General features: G+C 43.4%; 1 protein-coding gene across 6 annotated transcripts in view; it reads right to left on the reverse strand.

The window, feature by feature from the left end:
• LOC129853078 (semaphorin-6A-like) overlaps positions 1–19,874 on the reverse strand; it is a 94,155-nt gene that overhangs the window by 49,214 nt on the left and 25,067 nt on the right. The window lies entirely within an intron of this gene.

Genomic DNA, 19,874 nt, shown 5'->3' on the forward strand with positions numbered 1-19,874 from the left:
GATGCAATCTGTCAGATATGTATGTATATATATATATATTGTGATGACTCAATAGCTGTATTGCAAGCAAAACAAATTAATTGGGTAATATGAGTCTTAGATCGATGGCAGGCCAGGTCTTGTTGAAGTAGGCATGTTGTGATTAACCGAGCAGCATCAGGAGTGGGAGTTCTACTGGACTGCAGGTTGAATTAATAGGAGAGCTTCCATGATATGATCCTGGTGTCTGGGCAGAGTTAATAGGCCAGCACTTTTCTCTGTACGTAATAATCAACATCTAAGAGTTGGCGCCTGATTGCTGACTGGATTTACGGCAGCCCGTGACCATGCTGATGTTTCTATTCTCCTTCTTGTGCGTTGTGGAAACAAATGACTTCTATAAATCATCCAGACAATTATTGCAGGCATAATCTAATCAAGTATAAGCATTTAATTCACAGACCTTTTATCCTGGGCCAAACGGTAAACACTGGGCACAGGCGTCAATTCAACGTCTATTCCATGTTGGTCCAGAGTCATTTCATTGAAATGACGTGGAAACAACATTGATGTACATAGCCTCGTTATTGTTATTTTATTGTTGCTCTTTTATTTTGGACACATTTTTTACTCTGCATTGTTGTTTAAGGCCTTGTAAGTAAGCATTTCATGGTAAGGTCTACACTTGTATTCGGCGCATGTGACAAATACAAATTGATTTGATTCAACCAATGTGTGCCCAATGGGTAGACAGTTTTGTGTGGGGGGTGAATTACATTTCTATGGTATGTTAACAGTTGTTTAAACCCAGCACTTTTGTTCACTGGCTCTGTATTGTGTCTCGGAGAAGAACGAGAGGGAGAGAGAGAGGAGAGAGGGTGGAATGCGAGAGAGGGAGATAGAAGGGGGTCTCTCTCCATGCTCCCGTGAATCTCATTCAGAAAGAGAATGAAAACACTATTCACTGGGAGATTCACTTTAACAGTGAGGAGAATAGAAATAAAACCTGGGGAATGACCTTGGTCGTTGAATTTCCTCCTCGCGGGGGTTATTTTCTCCCTCACTTCACCTGTTTTATTCACATACTGGCACAATAACAGACAGGAGACCTGGGTATAGGCCCTCAGAATCTCTGTCAGCCCTGTGCATTTTCATTTTCCAAGCCAAAATAAGATTCTGCACATACACCACTATGGGGGCTGTTTTGTTTCATGAACCTTGACCAGGAAGTCGTGCAGTAATTGATGGATTGATGAGCAGGATGGGGCGGAGACATACCAGTGTTCATGTGGGACTGTCTATTGTAAATGACACATGTGGGACTGTCTATTGTAAATGACAAATGGAGCTAGGGAGAGAGGCAACAAACACAGAAAAGTAACACAGAATTGCTAACTCAATACTGTATCACAAAATTATCCATGGGAGCGGAATCGATAATGATGTTCCAAAATATAGCTTTATAATTTCTAATTTAGACACTACAGGCCACAATGCAGCATTATTGTACCTTCTAACTGCAGACAGTTATTTTTAACAAATTTATGTTTAATAGTTAACCTCAGTTTTCAAAACTCATGCAACAGTACAGAGGAACTCAATTCACAATTGATCTCTTCATCACTTCCAAATCAACGCAAAATCAACAGAAAATGTCACCATGTCATTGGATTTAGGTTAAAAGTTGGGTGAAAAAAATACTACATTCCTTTACGTTGATGACATTTTGCAAATCCAATCAGTTTTCCACTTTGATTCACAATGTCATCACCTTTAATTTTTGGGGGTTGAAATGGAGAGGATACAACGTTGATTCAACCAGTTTTTGCCCAGTGGGAATAACTGCAGCTCCCACAGTCCTAAACTCCATTAACTTTATTCATAAACACATTACCAGCCTAACAATAGTATCTTTGCTGTTGCATCAACATGTAATCTGAGGGCATGTGGCCACCACACACTATAAGACATATTTCATTCTGTAATCTAGGGGCATGTGGCCACCACACACAGTAATGTACATATTTCATTCTGTAATCTAGGGGCATGTGGCCACCACACACAGTAATGTACATATTTCATTCTGTAATCTAGGGGACATGTGGCCACCACACACAGTAATGTACATATTTCATTCTGTAATCTAGGGGCATGTGGCCACCACACACAGTAATGTACATATTTCATTCTGTAATCTATGGGGCATGTGGCCACCACACACAGTAATGTACATATTTCATTCTGTAATCTAGGGGCATGTGGCCACCACACACAGTAATGTACATATTTCATTCTGTAATCTAGGGGCATGTGGCCACCACACACAGTAATGTACATATTTCATTCTGTAATCTAGGGGACATGTGGCCACCACACACAGTAATGTACATATTTCATTCTGTAATCTATGGGGCATGTGGCCACCACACACAGTGATGTACATATTTCATTCTGTAATCTAGGGGCATGTGGCCACCACACACAGTAATGTACATATTTCATTCTGTAATCTAGGGGGCATGTGGCCACCACACACAGTAATGTACATATTTCATTCTGTAATCTAGGGGCATGTGGCCACCACACACAGTAATGTACATATTTAATTCTGTAATCTAGGGGACATGTGGCCACCACACACAGTAATGTACATATTTCATTCTGTAATCTATGGGGCATGTGGCCACCACACACAGTAATGTACATATTTCATTCTGTAATCTATGGGGCATGTGGCCACCACACACAGTAATGTACATATTTCATTCTTTAATCTAGGGGGCATGTGGCCACCACACACTATAAGACATATTTCATTCACAAGGTGAAGCCCAGTGGGCTAGTTCAGAAGGGATACCATGAAAATACAACACAACTCCTGCGTCGATGTTCATCTTGATCAGAGACCTGGGGTTTGGTGTGTCTATCATTAGATGACTACCCAGTCATCATCAGCATAACCTACGCTAGCCATCAGCATACACTACCCATCAGCATACCCTACGCTACCCATCAGCATACCCTACGCTAACCATCAGCATAACCTACGCTAGCCATCAGCATACACTACCCATCAGCATACCCTACGCTACCCATCAGCATACCCTATGCTACCCATCAGCATACCCTACGCTAACCATCAGCATACCCTACGCTAGCCATCAGCATACACTACCCATCAGCATACCCTACGCTACCCATCAACATACTCTACGCATCAGCATACCCTACGCTACCCATCAGCATACCCTACGCTAACCATCAGCATAACCTACGCTAGCCGTCAGCATACACTACCCATCAGCATACCCTACGCTACCCATCAACATACTCTACGCATCAGCATACCCTACGCTACCCATCAGCATACCCTACGCTAGCCATCAGCATACCCTACGCTAACCATCAGCATACCCTATGCTAGCCATCAGCATACACTACCCATCAGCATACCCTACGCTACCCATCAACATACCCTACGCTAACCATCAACATACCCTATGTTACCCATCAACATACCCTATGTTACCCATTAAGTTGTGTAATGGGCTGGGATTTAATGAAATAGGTCCATATGTGCAGTAGTCTTTATGGGGGTATTTGAAGCTCCCGTGAGAGTCCAACAGATAAACAGCTCAGCGGTGACTGACTGACTGACAGTTAGTTCATTTACACCAGCCTCTGCAGCTCCTGCAGTGTGGGAATAGCTCTGACATCAGCCTGGCAGGATCAGACATGGACTCCTTTCACAGGGGTGTGAACACAGGAACAAACCACACTAACAACACCCAGCAGTAAGTAGAACGAGAGAGAGAGAGAGAGAGAGCGAGAGCGAGAGAGAGAGAGAGAGAGACAAAGACAAAGACTTTTGGACTGAGCAGCTCCACTCCACTCCGGGTGAGAACCCGTTGATTTGAAATAATAGGCCTGTGTTCTGAGTTCCCATGCAAGAAAACTTCACAGGATGGCTGCCACATCACTTGTTTTCACATATCAAAGCACACAGATAGATCAGTGAAGAATAAATGAGATGTTTGATTGAACCCACGGAGCCTGATAGGAGAAGGAGAGGCCTGTTTCTGAAGAAGATCAGACCAGAAGAAATGCATTACGTAATCGGATTACTTTTTATGAGTAACTAGTAATGTAACGCGTTGGTTATTTAGTTACTTTGTCAAGTAAGGCGAGCGTTATTTTCGGAATCTCTGTCGGGCGCATGTTTCCATGATCCAATCTCTGCGTGTTTCCTCATTTAGTTCTTGATCAAGAGGAGAAAGGCTGTTTGGAGAAATGTCATGACAGCTGCTGTCCATAAAAATGTATAGAGGGCGTACTTCTGATCTTTGCCATTGATCGCTTCTGTGATAGCAAAGCCCATAGAGGGTTTGCACTTCCATCTAGTGGCAAGTGTTCACTCTATACATCTCTATGGGTTCGTGTACGCGCGGTCTAATCAGAACTGAGATTTTGAATAAAAAGATAGGGAAATTTGTACAGATGTTCGGCTTACAGTATATATGGTTAATGAAGCAGCCCATATATAGCACAGCACTTGTAGACCAGCACCACAGGAATGGAGCGCCACAGATGAAAGGAAAAACTGGTGATACAAACCTGAGTAAGTAGCAGAGCGCGGTTCGCCTCGACAGCTGCTTACTGTTGCCCACAGAGGGTAAATTAACTCTGAAGATGATCAAAAACAACAATTATGCGATCCTTTGCTGAGTAAACACTTTGTAGGCTCTCTTTCATGTCCAGTAGCACTTATCTGAATATTTACAGATGAGGAGAATTTAGAGACAGCCTACTGTGTGCAAACTGAAACAAAATTTAATTTTCCTGATCTGACAGTTGTACCAGGCCTTTCAACACATCCTGGTGTGGATGTCTTGAACTGAACAAAGCAGGCTGGGCGTCTTCCACAGGAGCATCACCTAAGTAAAGACGATCACTGACAACACAGGGAGCTTCAGCACTGCCCTCCACAGCAGCACAGCAAACATCATGAAATGCCATGTGCCGTATAACCCACTACTCTGGTGTTTCCTGCTCTCTTCATCTCCCCATGCTGTGCGGTAGAAAGCAGTCTGTGGTGCAAGCTGCTTCTTCGTTTTGTCTGGAAAACCATTTATGAAGTCCCCCGACTGGTGCTTAACAGGTTGACCCCAAAAAGAATGAGGTTACACATTTAAATATCAGAACCTTTCCCAGTGCTGCCAATCACGCAAGATGATACAGGCCATGCAACTTAATCAATCTGGAGCAGGCTGAGACGGCTGGCAGAAGGGGAAATTATTACAGATAAGGCAGGCTTGGCTTTAGATGCCGTGTCCCTTTTGAACCAGTATTATCTACTATACCCTCCTCTGATGGAGCTCTGTCTTCTTCTGCATTCCATTCTTGTAACCGTGCTGTTTTCCCATTTATTTCCAATACGTCTTTTTACGGCACTGGACAGTGAGTGTGTTGGCACAACCAGGATCATCAGCCCTCTCTGATATTTCGTTTAACCGAAGGATATGAACGAATGCACCAGTCAGAAGGGCAGGGTGAAAACATAGCCCCCTACTGAGCCACAACACAATGGCAAAATGTCACAAAAGCTAAATGTCAAATTACCGGAGGAAAACAAGATGCCACCATGACAGGATAGCACATATTGTGTAAATGCGATAGGGCTCTGAATTGTCACATTGTATAATGATGATTTTCTGGTAAACTATTTGCTGCTAACTGTTACTGCTGTGTGCCTGTGGCTAAACCTGAGCACTTCTGTGAGTTTTTCACATCACACTCAAACGTACATCCAAAAACAATACAATGGGCCGTGAACAAACTAGGTTACGACATCACTCAACAATATCAAACTAGGCTACGACATCACTCAACAATATCAAACTAGGCTACGACATCACTCAACAATATCAAACTAGGCTACGACATCACTCAACAATATCAAAATAGGCTACGACATCACTCAACAATATCAAACTAGGTTACAACATCACTCAACAATATCAAACTAGGCTACGACATCACTCAACAATATCAAACTAGACTACGACATCAATCAACAATATCAAACTAGGCTACGACATCACTCAACAATATCAAACTAGGTTACGACATCACTCAACAATATCAAACTAGGTTACGACATCACTCAACAATATCAAACTAGGTTACGACATCACTCAACAATATCAAACTAGGTTACGACATCACTCAACAATATCAAACACAGTACATCGTTTGAACGGCTGCTTTTGAAAGCTTTCATCGGAGTAAATATGCAACAGGAATCAATAGAGCAACTGAGACAAGCTGTGTGGTTGAGACAAGCTGTGTGGTTGAGACAATCTGTGTGGTTGAGACAATCTGTGTGGTTAAGACAAGCTGTGTGGTTGAGACAATCTGTGTGGTTGAGACAAGCTGTGTGGTTCAGACAAGCTGTGTGGTTGAGACAAGCTGTGTGGTTGAGACAAGCTGTGTGGTTGAGACAAGCTGTGTGGTTGAGACAAACTGTGTGGTTGAGACAAGCTGTGTGGTTGAGACAAGCTGTGTGGTTGAGACAAGCTGTGTGGTTGAGACAAGCTGTGTGGTTGAGACAAGCTGTGTGGTTGAGACAAGCTGTGTGGTTGAGACAAGCTGTGTGGTTGAGACAAGCTGTGTGGTTGAGACAAGCTGTGTGGTTGAGTGCAAAATAAATAATCACTGCTGTGGGTCTCATCGAAAGTGTTGGGTCTACGAAGTATGGAATTCAAAACGAGTTTAGGTATGGAGAGTATCTGAGGGATGGGATACTGCTGTAGGGAGCTCTCGCAGTAGATACATTGTAATGAGTAATCAATAAAACAATGGCATTTTCAGTGGGAATTAGATATTCACAGGCCTTTTTCCTCAAAGGCAAAAGTCTAAATGAGAAAAGTCTTCACATCAATAAAGTTGCAGGATCACATGTATCCATTTGACTGGTATAAATGCATGAATGATTTGTAGAGTGGAAAGGAGTGATTTTATGCCATCCCCTTCAGCCCTCGACCACAAAGTAACACAGTTGGAGAGGAAATAACTCTTCAACTACATGTACAACTCCTGCAAGAAAAACCTTGATGACAAAAAATCTTCAGAGTGATTCAAGCAAATTACATTAACCCTATACATGTCCTTAACCCTCTACATGTCCTTAACCTCGTCCTTAACCTCGTCCTTAACCCTCTACATGTCCTTAACCCTATACATGTCCTTAACCCTTCTACATGTCCTTAACCCTCTACATGTCCTTAACCCTCTACATGTCCTTAACCCTCTACATGTCCTTAACCCTCTACATGTCCTTAACCCTCTACATGTCCTTAACCCTCTACATGTCCTTAACCCTCTACATGTCCTTAACCCTCTACATGTCCTTAACCCTCTACATGTCCTTAACCCTTTCACATGTCCTTAACCCTTTACATGTCCTTAACCCTTTACATGTCCTTAACCCTCTACATGTCCTTAACCCTCTACATGTCCTTAACCCTTTACATGTCCTTAACCCTCTACATGTCCTTAACCCTCTACATGTCCTTAACCCTCTACATGTCCTTAACCCTCTCCATGTCCTTAACCCTTTACATGTCCTTAACCCTCTACATGTCCTTAACCCTCTACATGTCCTTAACCCTTTCACATGTCCTTAACCCTCTACATGTCCTTAACCCTCTACATGTCCTTAACCCTCTACATGTCCTTAACCCTCTACATGTCCTTAACCCTCTACCTGTCCTTAACCCTTCCACATGTCCTTAACCCTCTACATGTCCTTAACCCTCTACATGTCCTTAACCCTCTACATGTCCTTAACCCTCTACATGTCCTTAACCCTCTACATGTCCTTAACCCTTCTACATGTCCTTAACCCTCTACATGTCCTTAACCCTCTACATGTCCTTAACCCTCTACATGTCCTTAACCCTCTACATGTCCTTAACCCTTCTACATGTCCTTAACCCTCTACATGTCCTTAACCCTCTACATGTCCTTAACCCTCTACATGTCCTTAACCCTCTACATGTCCTTAACCCTCTACATGTCCTTAACCCTCTACATGTCCTTAACCCTCTACATGTCCTTAACCCTTCCACATGTCCTTAACCCTCTACATGTCCTTAACCCTCTACATGTCCTTAACCCTTCTACCTGTCCTTAACCCTTCTACCTGTCCTTAACCCTCTACATGTCCTTAACCCTCCTACCTGTCCTTAACCCTCTACATGTCCTTAACCCTTTACATGTCCTTAACATGTCCTTAACCCTCTACATGTCCTTAACCCTCTACATGTCCTTAACCCTCTACATGTCCTTAACCCTCTACATGTCCTTAACCCTCTACATGTCCTTAACCCTCTACATGTCCTTAACCCTCTACATGTCCTTAACCCTCTACATGTCCTTAACCCTCTACATGTCCTTAACCCTCTACATGTCCTTAACCCTTTCACATGTCCTTAACCCTTTACATGTCCTTAACCCTCTACATGTCCTTAACCCTCTACATGTCCTTAACCCTCTACATGTCCTTAACCCTCTACATGTCCTTAACCCTTCCACATGTCCTTAACCCTTCCACATGTCCTTAACCCTCTACATGTCCTTAACCCTTCTACCTGTCCTTAACCCTTCTACCTGTCCTTAACCCTCTACATGTCCTTAACCCTCCTACCTGTCCTTAACCCTCTACATGTCCTTAACCCTTTACATGTCCTTAACCCTTTACATGTCCTTAACCCTCTACATGTCCTTAACCCTCTACATGTCCTTAACCCTCTACATGTCCTTAACCCTCTACATGTCCTTAACCCTCTACATGTCCTTAACCCTCTACATGTCCTTAACCCTCTACATGTCCTTAACCCTCTACATGTCCTTAACCCTTTCACATGTCCTTAACCCTTTACATGTCCTTAACCCTTTACATGTCCTTAACCCTTTACATGTCCTTAACCCTCTACATGTCCTTAACCCTCTACATGTCCTTAACCCTCTACATGTCCTTAACCCTCTACATGTCCTTAACCCTTCCACATGTCCTTAACCCTCTACATGTCCTTAACCCTCTACATGTCCTTAACCCTTTACATGTCCTTAACCCTCTACATGTCCTTAACCCTTTCACATGTCCTTAACCCTTCCACATGTCCTTAACCCTATACATGTCCTTAACCCCTCTACATGTCCTTAACCCTCTACATGTCCTTAACCCTTTACATGTCCTTAACCCTCTACATGTCCTTAACCCTCTACATGTCCTTAACCCTCTACATGTCCTTAACCCTCTACATGTCCTTAACCCTCTACATGTCCTTAACCCTCTACATGTCCTTAACCCTCTACCTGTCCTTAACCCTCTACATGTCCTTAACCCTTCCACATGTCCTTAACCCTTCTACATGTCCTTAACCCTTCTACATGTCCTTAACCCTTCTACATGTCCTTAACCCTGTCATATGACCATGTTTACAAGTACACTTCCACATCCACACGCTCAATGTCATTTTGTGCACAAGGTTTCATTCACTTGTCTTGCTAACAAACTGGTTGCTACAGTGCTCAGTATGGATGTGTGAGTGAGCAGTTGTTCCATCCATCTGTGTGTGAGGAGAAACTGGAGAACACACATTTAGCACACTCCCTCTTGTTTATCCCTCGTGTTATATTGGCTTTTGTCTGTGATTCTCAACCTTGGATTATTCCTTTTCTACATGAGCACTCCCACAGACCAGGGTAAATGGCTGGCTTGCTCACGCAGAGCCAATCTGATCTGAACAAGCATGATGCTAATCTCCTCAAGCTAACAGGCTGGCCAGGAGAAATTAGATAGCATGGCGGCTAAAAGCCACTCTGGACTACTGGACATCCAATCTGAACAATAAAAACAACAGAACCTAATGGAATTCTGTTGTCTGTTAGCTACGTGCCTTTATCCAATTCCATTATGAATCATCATTTACTACACAAGGCAACAGGTAACATGTTGAATGCCAACATTCCCTGTGGAGTCATCACCACCAAAATGGTTTCATAGAGAATCAGGGTTGCCCGACCCTTGTGCAAAGTTAAATATTGGTGTGTCTATATCTGAGGAAACCGTACAGTACAGAGGGAATAGTGCAGCCTAGCCTGTTGTACTGGTACAGGTTGCCCTGACCCTCACCTGCTCTGTGACTTAGCCATGCTCCACCTAATTGGATATCATGCTTTAGACACCTTTAGAACTGATTAGACCCAAGCCAAGCCAATCACAGCACAGAGCTCACTGGTCATGTCAACATCCTCAGACGCAACCGTAGTGTACCATTAGCCATTAGCAATACAGCGAAAAGCCATTTAAGATTCCGTATATGGGGCTGAACTTATTGGTTCCTATTGGTTAAGACCATTTAATGGTTACAGTTAGGACTGTTATGCGACCATATTACCGCTACACCGACCGTCATGAGTCATGATCGCAGTAAAATTCCACGTGACCCTTGAGTCAAGTTAATGTCCTTATATGCACTCTGGACATGCTTTGTTTGTACCCAACTCACTAACTACCATCAGGTCCTAATGGCCTGGTACTCAGGGCTCTATTGTCCCTCCATCAGGTCCTAATGGCATGGTACTCAGGGTTCTATTGTCCCTCCATCAGGTCCTAATGGCATGGTACTCAGGGCTCTATTGTCCCTCCATCAGGTCCTAATGGCCTGGTACTCAGGGTGGTTCTATTGTCCCTCCATCAGGTCCTAATGGCCTGGTACTCAGGACTCTATTGTCCCTCCATCAGGTCCTAGTGGCATGGTACTCAGGGCTCTATTGTCCCTCCATCAGGTACTCAGGGCTCTATTGTCCCTCCATCAGGTCCTAATGGCATGGTACTCAGGGTTCTATTGTCCCTCCTTCAGGTCCTAATGGCCTGGTACTCAGGGCTCTATTGTCCCTTCATCAGGTCCTAATGGCCTGGTACTCAGGGCTCTATTGTCCCTCCATCAGGTCCTAATGGCATGGTACTCTGGGCTCTATTGTCCCTCCATCAGGTGCTAATGGCATGGTACTCGGGGCTCTATTGTCCCTCCATCAGGTCCTAATGGCCTGGTACTCAGGGCTCTATTGTCCCTCCATCAGGTCCTAATGGCCTGGTACTCAGGGCTCTATTGTCCCTCCATCAGGTCCTAATGGCATGGTACTCAGGGCTCTATTGTCCCTCCATCAGGTACTCAGGGCTCTATTGTCCCTCCATCAGGTCCTAATGGCATGGTACTCAGGGTTCTATTGTCCCTCCTTCAGGTCCTAATGGCCTGGTACTCAGGGCTCTATTGTCCCTCCATCAGGTCCTAATGGCCTGGTACTCAGGGCTCTATTGTCCCTCCATCAGGTCCTAATGGCATGGTACTCTGGGCTCTATTGTCCCTCCATGGTACTCGGGGCTCTATTGTCCCTCCATCAGGTCCTAATGGCCTGGTACTCAGGGCTCTATTGTCCCTCCATCAGGTCCTAATGGCCTGGTACTCAGGGCTCTATTGTCCCTCCATCAGGTCCTAATGGCATGGTACTCAGGGCTCTATTGTCCCTCCATCAGGTACTCAGGGCTCTATTGTCCCTCCATCAGGTCCTAATGGCATGGTACTCGGGGCTCTACTGTCCCTCCATCAGGTACTCAGGGCTCTATTGTCCCTCCATCAGGTACGCAGGGCTCTATTGTCCCTCCATCAGGTCCTAATAGTCTGGTACTCAGGTCTCCATTGTCCCTCTAACCGCTCTAACATCAATGCAAATGCAATCAAAAATGATATCAAACACTTATCATCAAAACAGCAGGCCTATCATACTTTTAAAACTCACCTCACTGTTTTGATCAACTTGAAGAAAGAAGTTCAACAGTAGTTTGAAACAAAGTAAAACATGGTTGTTGTGGATGTTGTTTCAAAGCCTAACACAACAAAATGGACAGCATGATGATTCATTCAAAACACCCATAGAGTTTATGAGCCCAAGCCCGAAAACTCCCCCAGAATTAAAATTATGTTTGTGCCTTTATACAATACATAGCCTACCGTATATTACACATGGCAGAAAAACATAAAACAAAACTGATTGAAGATGTCTTTGGTACATGATTGGTCTAGCCTATACTCCAAAACTAAACAATTTCCAGTAACCACCTTTGATAGTGGACTGCATTATTAGTCATACTGAATGGACTGGTTACCTTATGCTGTGCTCCACAATTTGTCTGGGAGATAAAGTATAGCCCTAGGCAATGCTGTTGGTTTATTGGTTGTGCAGGGCGGCTTACAGAGTTAGCCTACAATTATATTTCATTTGTATTTGAGTTTGAATAACCTAGTAATAGGGCATGTTTTTATATGTTCATAATGAATTGGGTGACACATTACCTTTAGCAATACAGAATATCTCACCACCGTGCGTTTCCATCTCCTCCTCTATCCTTTATTCGAGCAGAGGGGCTGTCAGCAGTTTAGTGAAATATGTTTTGTTTACGAAAACATGTTACTATCAATGTTCCCGAACATATTTCACTTGGTATCCCAACTTAAGCACTGGGTAGTTCCAGGAACAAGGATGGAGTGCCCATGGCATGCGAGAGCATGCTCCACCCACTGAGACAATTGGAAGTTAGGGATGTTAGGGACCATGATGGTATGAAGACCAGATTGTGAATTTAGCCAGGACACTAGGGTTAACACCACTACTCTTACAATAAGTGCCATGGGATCTTCAGTGACTACAGAGAGTCAGGACACCCGTTTAATATTCTATCCGAAAGACAGCACACGTACACAGGGCAATGTCCCCAATCACTGCCATGGGGAATTGGGATATTTCCCCAGAGGGAAAGAGTGCCACCTACTGGCCTTCCAACACCATCTGGTTTCCCATCCATTCGGTTCAGAGGCAAGACAGCAGTGGATTTAAAAAAAAATGTGTTTAACTAGGCCAGTCAGTTAACAACAAATTGTTATTTTCAATGACGGCCTAGGAACAGTGGGCAGCCATGTTCAGGGCAGAACAACAGATTTTTACCTTGTCAGCTCTGGGATTCAATCTAGCAAACCTTTCGGTTACAGGCCCAGCGCTCTAACCACTAGGCTACCTGCCGCCCCAGGGTGGTATGCTGCTGGCAAAGTATATGCTACACTGCAAAACAGCCAGAGGAGGAAAGCAGACAAAGTAAAGATTTCAAAAACAGAAACTCCTTCAGACATTCTACAGGATTGTAGACAAACTGATGCAATGCAAGTGCAAGTCCAGAGGCACATAGCCTAATTGCATGCTTGGTTGCTTAGCCCACTACTAACTACACCAGCTAGCTGTAAACTTAACAGTGTGTGACACTAATAATACATGTTGTTGACTGACATGACACTTCAGCAGCCCATATCGGACCTCAGCCTCTGGCTTGAATCTCAATTCTTAAGATGTGAACAGTTTCATCGCATGAACTAAACAGCACCGAGCAACCAGAGAGAGCAGTGGTTTGGACCAGTGAATACTGCACGGCATACGAGCTCCCCTCACATCATCTCAATCACACGGATGGTTTAGTGGGATGAACCGATACACTACATCTCCCTCCCGTCACAGATTCAACCAAAGGACGGATGACGTTTCTTCAATAAGTCATTTTCCTTGCTGTGTCACAGGACATTTTTGATTGCTAACTTCCTATATCAGCTGTGTCATGCAATTTTTCCAATGGAAATGTTTCATTAATTCAGTCACCACAACAATAGATCATGGCTATATACAGTATCCCCCTGCAGAGGCTGAAAAGGGTGTGTCTGATGGCTTTACATTCAAGGACCACACAAGGGTGCAAGTACTATGTAAATGACTGGAACAGTACAGAAATAATGTGCGGGGGGGAGATCGGTAAACTGACAGAAAAACTACTGGTTGTAGTTTACAATCACTCTGTATAATTGGCAATCACGACATCTTCATAACACCATACGCAACACTTTTTGCTCTCGTCGTATCATTTAACATATTGCCTTCATGTGAGAAGTTTTACAGGAACACCATCACTTTTTACAGTTACATTCATTAAAAACCTGATTATTTATTTTTTTAACAAAAAAAAAGGATTTTAACTGCCGATTAAACCTACAGGCTCCCACTCTGAATTCAACAGCTTCCTGACGCTTTCAGGTTGACTTTTTAACCTTTACCATTCCCTCCCTCTCCCGCTAGATTTAAACATCCCTTTTACGAGTTCCTGCCTGCTCAGACTGTATGGTAGGGAGTGAAGGTAGAGCGAGAGAAAGAGAAAGAGAAAGAGAAAGAAAGAGAAAGAGAAAGAGAAAGAAAGAGAAAGAGAAAGAAAGAGAAAGAAAGAAAGAAAGAGAGCGAGAGAGAGAAAGAAAGAAAGAGAGCGAGAGAGAGAGAGAGAGAGAGGTTCTGTGCTGTGGGTTCACACAAGTCTATGTGAGTGAGGATGAAAGATGGAGATCCTCCTTGGATAAAGAGACTATTCCTGCAGGTGGGGATTGTCAGCGTTCTACCTGCAGCTTCCAGCCTTAAGTCTGAAGACGCGGAGGAGACTCTGAACCTGTCAGCCCCACTCTATGATGTTTGCCTAATACCAGGATTACCGCTCCTTTCAGCCGGAAACCCAGCCTGCTAGCAAATAAACACCAGGCAGCTTAAACCAACTTCTGTAAACTGTACTCTGATATCGCAAACAGAGAAAGAGGAAGAGAAGCTTAAAAATTATTCCCCTATGGAAACCAAACACATACTGGACATCAAATGTGCTTACTTAGTAGATATAGACAGATACTGTGGTCCAGCAATTTTCTCAAGAGTTTGTTCAATCATTAGACACATAGGGGAAAGCTCAGTGATTAAATTACCTCAGTAGATGTCAGGAGAACAGTGGTGAATGAATATGATGTTGCCCTGTGTAGGTAATCATACCAGCATTCAGCTCATTCAGCTCAAGGATACAGACAATGGAACTGCTGTGTAGTATCATGTCAATAATGTTGTAAATATGTGTTAACATATAGCTGTTTCCTTTGTAACAGGTACAGTGTATTACACTTCACACCTCACTGGTGTGCACTGAGTATATAAAACATTAAGAACACCTGCTCTTTCCATGACATAGACTGACCATGTGAATCCAGGTGAAAGCTACAGTATGATCCCTTATTGATGTGACTTGTTAAATCCACTTCAATCAGTGGAGATGAAGAGGAGGAGACAGGTTAAAGAAGTATTTTAAACCTTGAGACAATTGAGACATGGATTGTGTATGTGTACCATTCAGACGGTGAATTGGCAAGACAAAATATTTAAGTGCCTTTGAACGGGGTATGGTAGTAGGCGCCAGGTGCACCGGTTTATGTCAAGAACTGCAACGCTGCTGGGTTTTTCATGCTCAACAGTTTCCTGTGTGTATCAAGAACCATCCACAACCCAAAGGACATCCAGCCATCTTGACACAACTGTGGTATGCATTGTATATACTCAGTGTATACTCAATGTATACTCAGTGTATACTCAGTGTATATCATTAACCGATAAATCTCCACCATGAACCGACAGCCAACAAACAAAATGCAAATTCCAATTTCTGTATAAATTGTTTTCCCTGTGGAATGCATCCTCATCTTTTTCCATAGGGAGCTAAATCCACTAGCAGACTTCCATTAACATTTAATCCTGATTCCCTCTGTCAATGTGATTCATCATCACTGGCTGACTGCTGGCTAACCTATCTGGGCCTTGAGATAAACACACTGGCTTGGGCCCTGGGTTTGTTCATGCAGATAAAATATCCACAAAGATGAGCACAATCTGAGTGAACTGCACCCGGCCCCGGCTATTTTGTCTAAGGCTCTCTGGCGGAAGAGTTTCCATCTGTCTCTCTCTCTCTCTCCCTTTCTTTTTGCATGTTTCAGGTTGACGGGGAGCTTAAATCCAGGGGAAATGTTGATTAATGAGTTAGCTGAATAATGTAAATCAACTTAATGGAAATGAAGACACACAGTGTATATCCCTTTGAGACTGATTAGGTTCAAATATCCACTCAACTAATGGCAACACCAACCATGCCCCTGCTATCATTGATATCTGCTGCTATCATTGCTGTCATTGCTATCTGTTGCTATCTGCTGCAATGCTGGCTTTGGAAAGATGACATCCTTTCTTTCCCCCAATGAGTCTGTGGGTAATACAGCCACCACCTACACCTATACAACAACCACCTACAGTATACAACCACCGCCTATACAACCACCGCCTATACAACCACCGCCTATACAACCACCACCTATACAACCACTACCTATACAACCACCACCTATACAACAACCACCTACAGTATACAACCACCGCCTATACAACCACCGCCTATACAACCACTACCTATACAGCCACCACCTATACAACCACTACCTATACAGCCACCACCTATACAACCACTACCTATACAACCACCACCTATACAACAACCACCTATACAACAACCACCTACAGTATACAACCACCGCCTATACAACCACCGCCTATACAACCACTACCTATACAGCCACCACCTATACAACCACCACCTATACAACCACTACCTATACAACCACCGCCTATACAACCACTACCTATACAACCACTACCTATACAACCACTACCTATACAACCACTACCTATACAACCACTACCTATACAACCACTACCTATACAACCACTACCTATACAACCACTACCTATACAACCACCACCTATACAACCACTACCTATACAACCACCACCTACAGTATACAACCATCACCTATATAACCAATCAATCAATCAATCAAATGTATTTATGAAGCCCTTCTTACATCAGCCGATATCTCAAAGTGCTGTACAGAAACCCAGCCTAAAACCCCAAACAGCAAGCAATGCAGGTGTAGAAGCACGGTGGCGAGGAAAAACTCCCTAGAAAGGCCAGAACCTAGGAAGAAACCTAGAGAGGAACCAGGCTATGAGGGGTGGCAAGTCCTCTTCTGGCTGTGCCGGGTGGAGATTATAACAGAAAATGGCCACCACCTATACAACCACCACCTACATAACCACCACCTACACAACCACAACCTACAGTATACAACCACCACATATACAATCACCACCTACATAACCACCACCTACAGTATACAACCACCACCAATATAACCACCACCTATACAACCACCACCAATACAACCACCACATATACAACCACCAGCAATACAGCCACCAACTATACAGCCATCAACTATACAACCACTACCTATACAGCCACCAACTATACAGCCATCATCTATACAACAACTACCACCTACAGTATACAACCACCACCTATACAACCACCGCCTATACAACCACCACCTATACAACCACTACCTATACAACCACTACCTATACAACCACCACCTATACAACCACTACCTATACAACCACCACCTATACAACCACCACCAATATAACCACCACATATACAATCACCACCTACATAACCACCACCTACAGTATACAACCACCACCAATATAACCACCACCTATACAACCACCAGCAATACAGCCACCAACTATACAGCCATCAACTATACAACCACCACCTATACAACCACTACCTATACAACCACTACCTATATAACCACCACCTATACAACCACCACCTATACAACCACCACCTATACAACCACCACCTATACAACCACTACCTATACAACCACCACCTATACAACCACCACCTATACAACCACCACCTATACAACCACCACCTATACAACCACTACCTATACAACCACCACCTATACAGCCACCAACTATACAGCCATCATCTATACAACAACTACCACCTACAGTATACAACCACTACCTATACAACCACCGCCTATACAACCACCACCTATACAACCACTACCTATACAACCACCACCTATACAACCACTACCTATACAACCACCACCTATACAACCACCACCTATACAACCACCACCTATACAACCACCACCTATACAACCACCACCTATACAACCACCACCTATACAACCACTACCTATACAGCCACCACCTATACAACCACTACCTATACAACCACTACCTATACAACCACTACCTATACAACCACCACCTATACAGCCACCACCTATATAACCACCACCTATACAGCCACCACCTATACAGCCACCACCTATACAACCACCACCTACAGTCTACAACCACCACCTATACAACCACTACCTATACAACCACTACCTATACAACCACCACCTATACAGCCACCACCTACACAACCAACCTCTACATAACTACCACCTATACAACCACCACCTACAGTATACACTAGAGGTCGACCGAGTAATCGGAATGGCCGATTAATTAGGGCCGATTTCAAGTTTTCATAACAATCGGAAATCTGTAATTTTGGACGCCGATTTTGCCGATTGAAATATATATTTTTTTACACCTTTATTTAACTAGGCAAGTCAGTTAAGAACACATTCTTATTTTCAATGACGACCTAGGAACGGTGGGTTAACTGCCTTGTTCAAGGGCAGAGCGACAGATTTTTACCTTGTCAGCTCAGGGATTCAATCTTGCAACCTTACGGTTAACTAGTCCAACTAGTCCAACGCTCTAACCACCTGCCTCACGAGGAGCCCGCCTGTTACGCGAATGCAGTAAGAAGCCAAGGTAAGTTGATACCTAGCATTAAACTTATCTTATAAAAACAATCAATCAATCAATCATAATCACTAGTTATAACTACACATGGTTGATGATATTACTAGTTTATCTAGCGTGTCCTGCGTTGCATATAATCGATGCAGTGTGCAGTCGCGAAAAAGGACTGTCGTTACTCCAACGTGTACCTAACCATAAACATCAATGCCTTTCTTAAAATCAATACACAGAAGTATATATTTTTAAACCTGCATATTTAGCTAAAAGAAATCCAGGTTAGCAGGCAATATTAACCAGGTGAAATTGTGTCACTTCTCTTGCGTTCATTGCACGCAGAGTCAGGGTATATGCAACAGTTTGGGCCGCCTGGCTCATTGCGAACTAATTTGCCAGAATTTTACGTAAATATGACATAACATTGAAGGTTGTGCAATGTAACAGGAATATTTATACTGATGGATGCCACCCGTTAGATAAAATACGGAACGGTTCCGTATTTCACTGAAAGAATAAATGTTTTGTTTTCGAGATGATAGTTTCCGCATATTAATGACCTAAGGCTCGTATTTCTGTGTGTTATTATGTTATAATTAAGTCTATGATTTGATGAGCAGTCTGGCTGAGCGATGATGGGCACCAGCAGGCTCGTAAGCATTCATTCAAACAGCACTTTCGTGCGTTTTGCCAGCAGATCTGCTGTTTACGAATTCAAGCCTATCAACTCCCGAGATTAGGCTGGTGTAACCGATGTGAAATGGCTAGCTAGTTAGCGGGGTGCGCGCTAATAGCGTTTCAAACGTCACTCGCTCTGAGACTTGGAGCGGTTGTTCCCCTTACTCTGCATGGGTAACGCTGCTTCGAGGGTGGCTGTTGTCGATGTGTTCCTGGTTCGAGCCCAGGTAGGAGCGAGGAGAGGGACGGAAGCTATACTGTTACACTGGCAATACTAAAGTGCCTTTAAGAACATCCAATAGTCAAAGGTATATGAAATACAAATGGAATAGAGAGAAATAGTCCTATAATTCCTATAACAACAACCTAAAACTTCTTACCTGGGAATATTGAAGACTCATGTTAAAAGGAACCACCAGCTTTCATATGTTCTCATGTTCTGAGCAAGGAGCTTAAACGTTAGCTTTCTTACATGGCACATATTGCACTTTTACTTTCTTCTCCGATACTTTGTTTTTGCATTA

The sequence above is a fragment of the Salvelinus fontinalis genome, chromosome 4, assembly GCF_029448725.1.
Source record: "Salvelinus fontinalis isolate EN_2023a chromosome 4, ASM2944872v1, whole genome shotgun sequence".
NCBI classification, from domain to species: Eukaryota; Metazoa; Chordata; class Actinopteri; order Salmoniformes; family Salmonidae; genus Salvelinus; species Salvelinus fontinalis.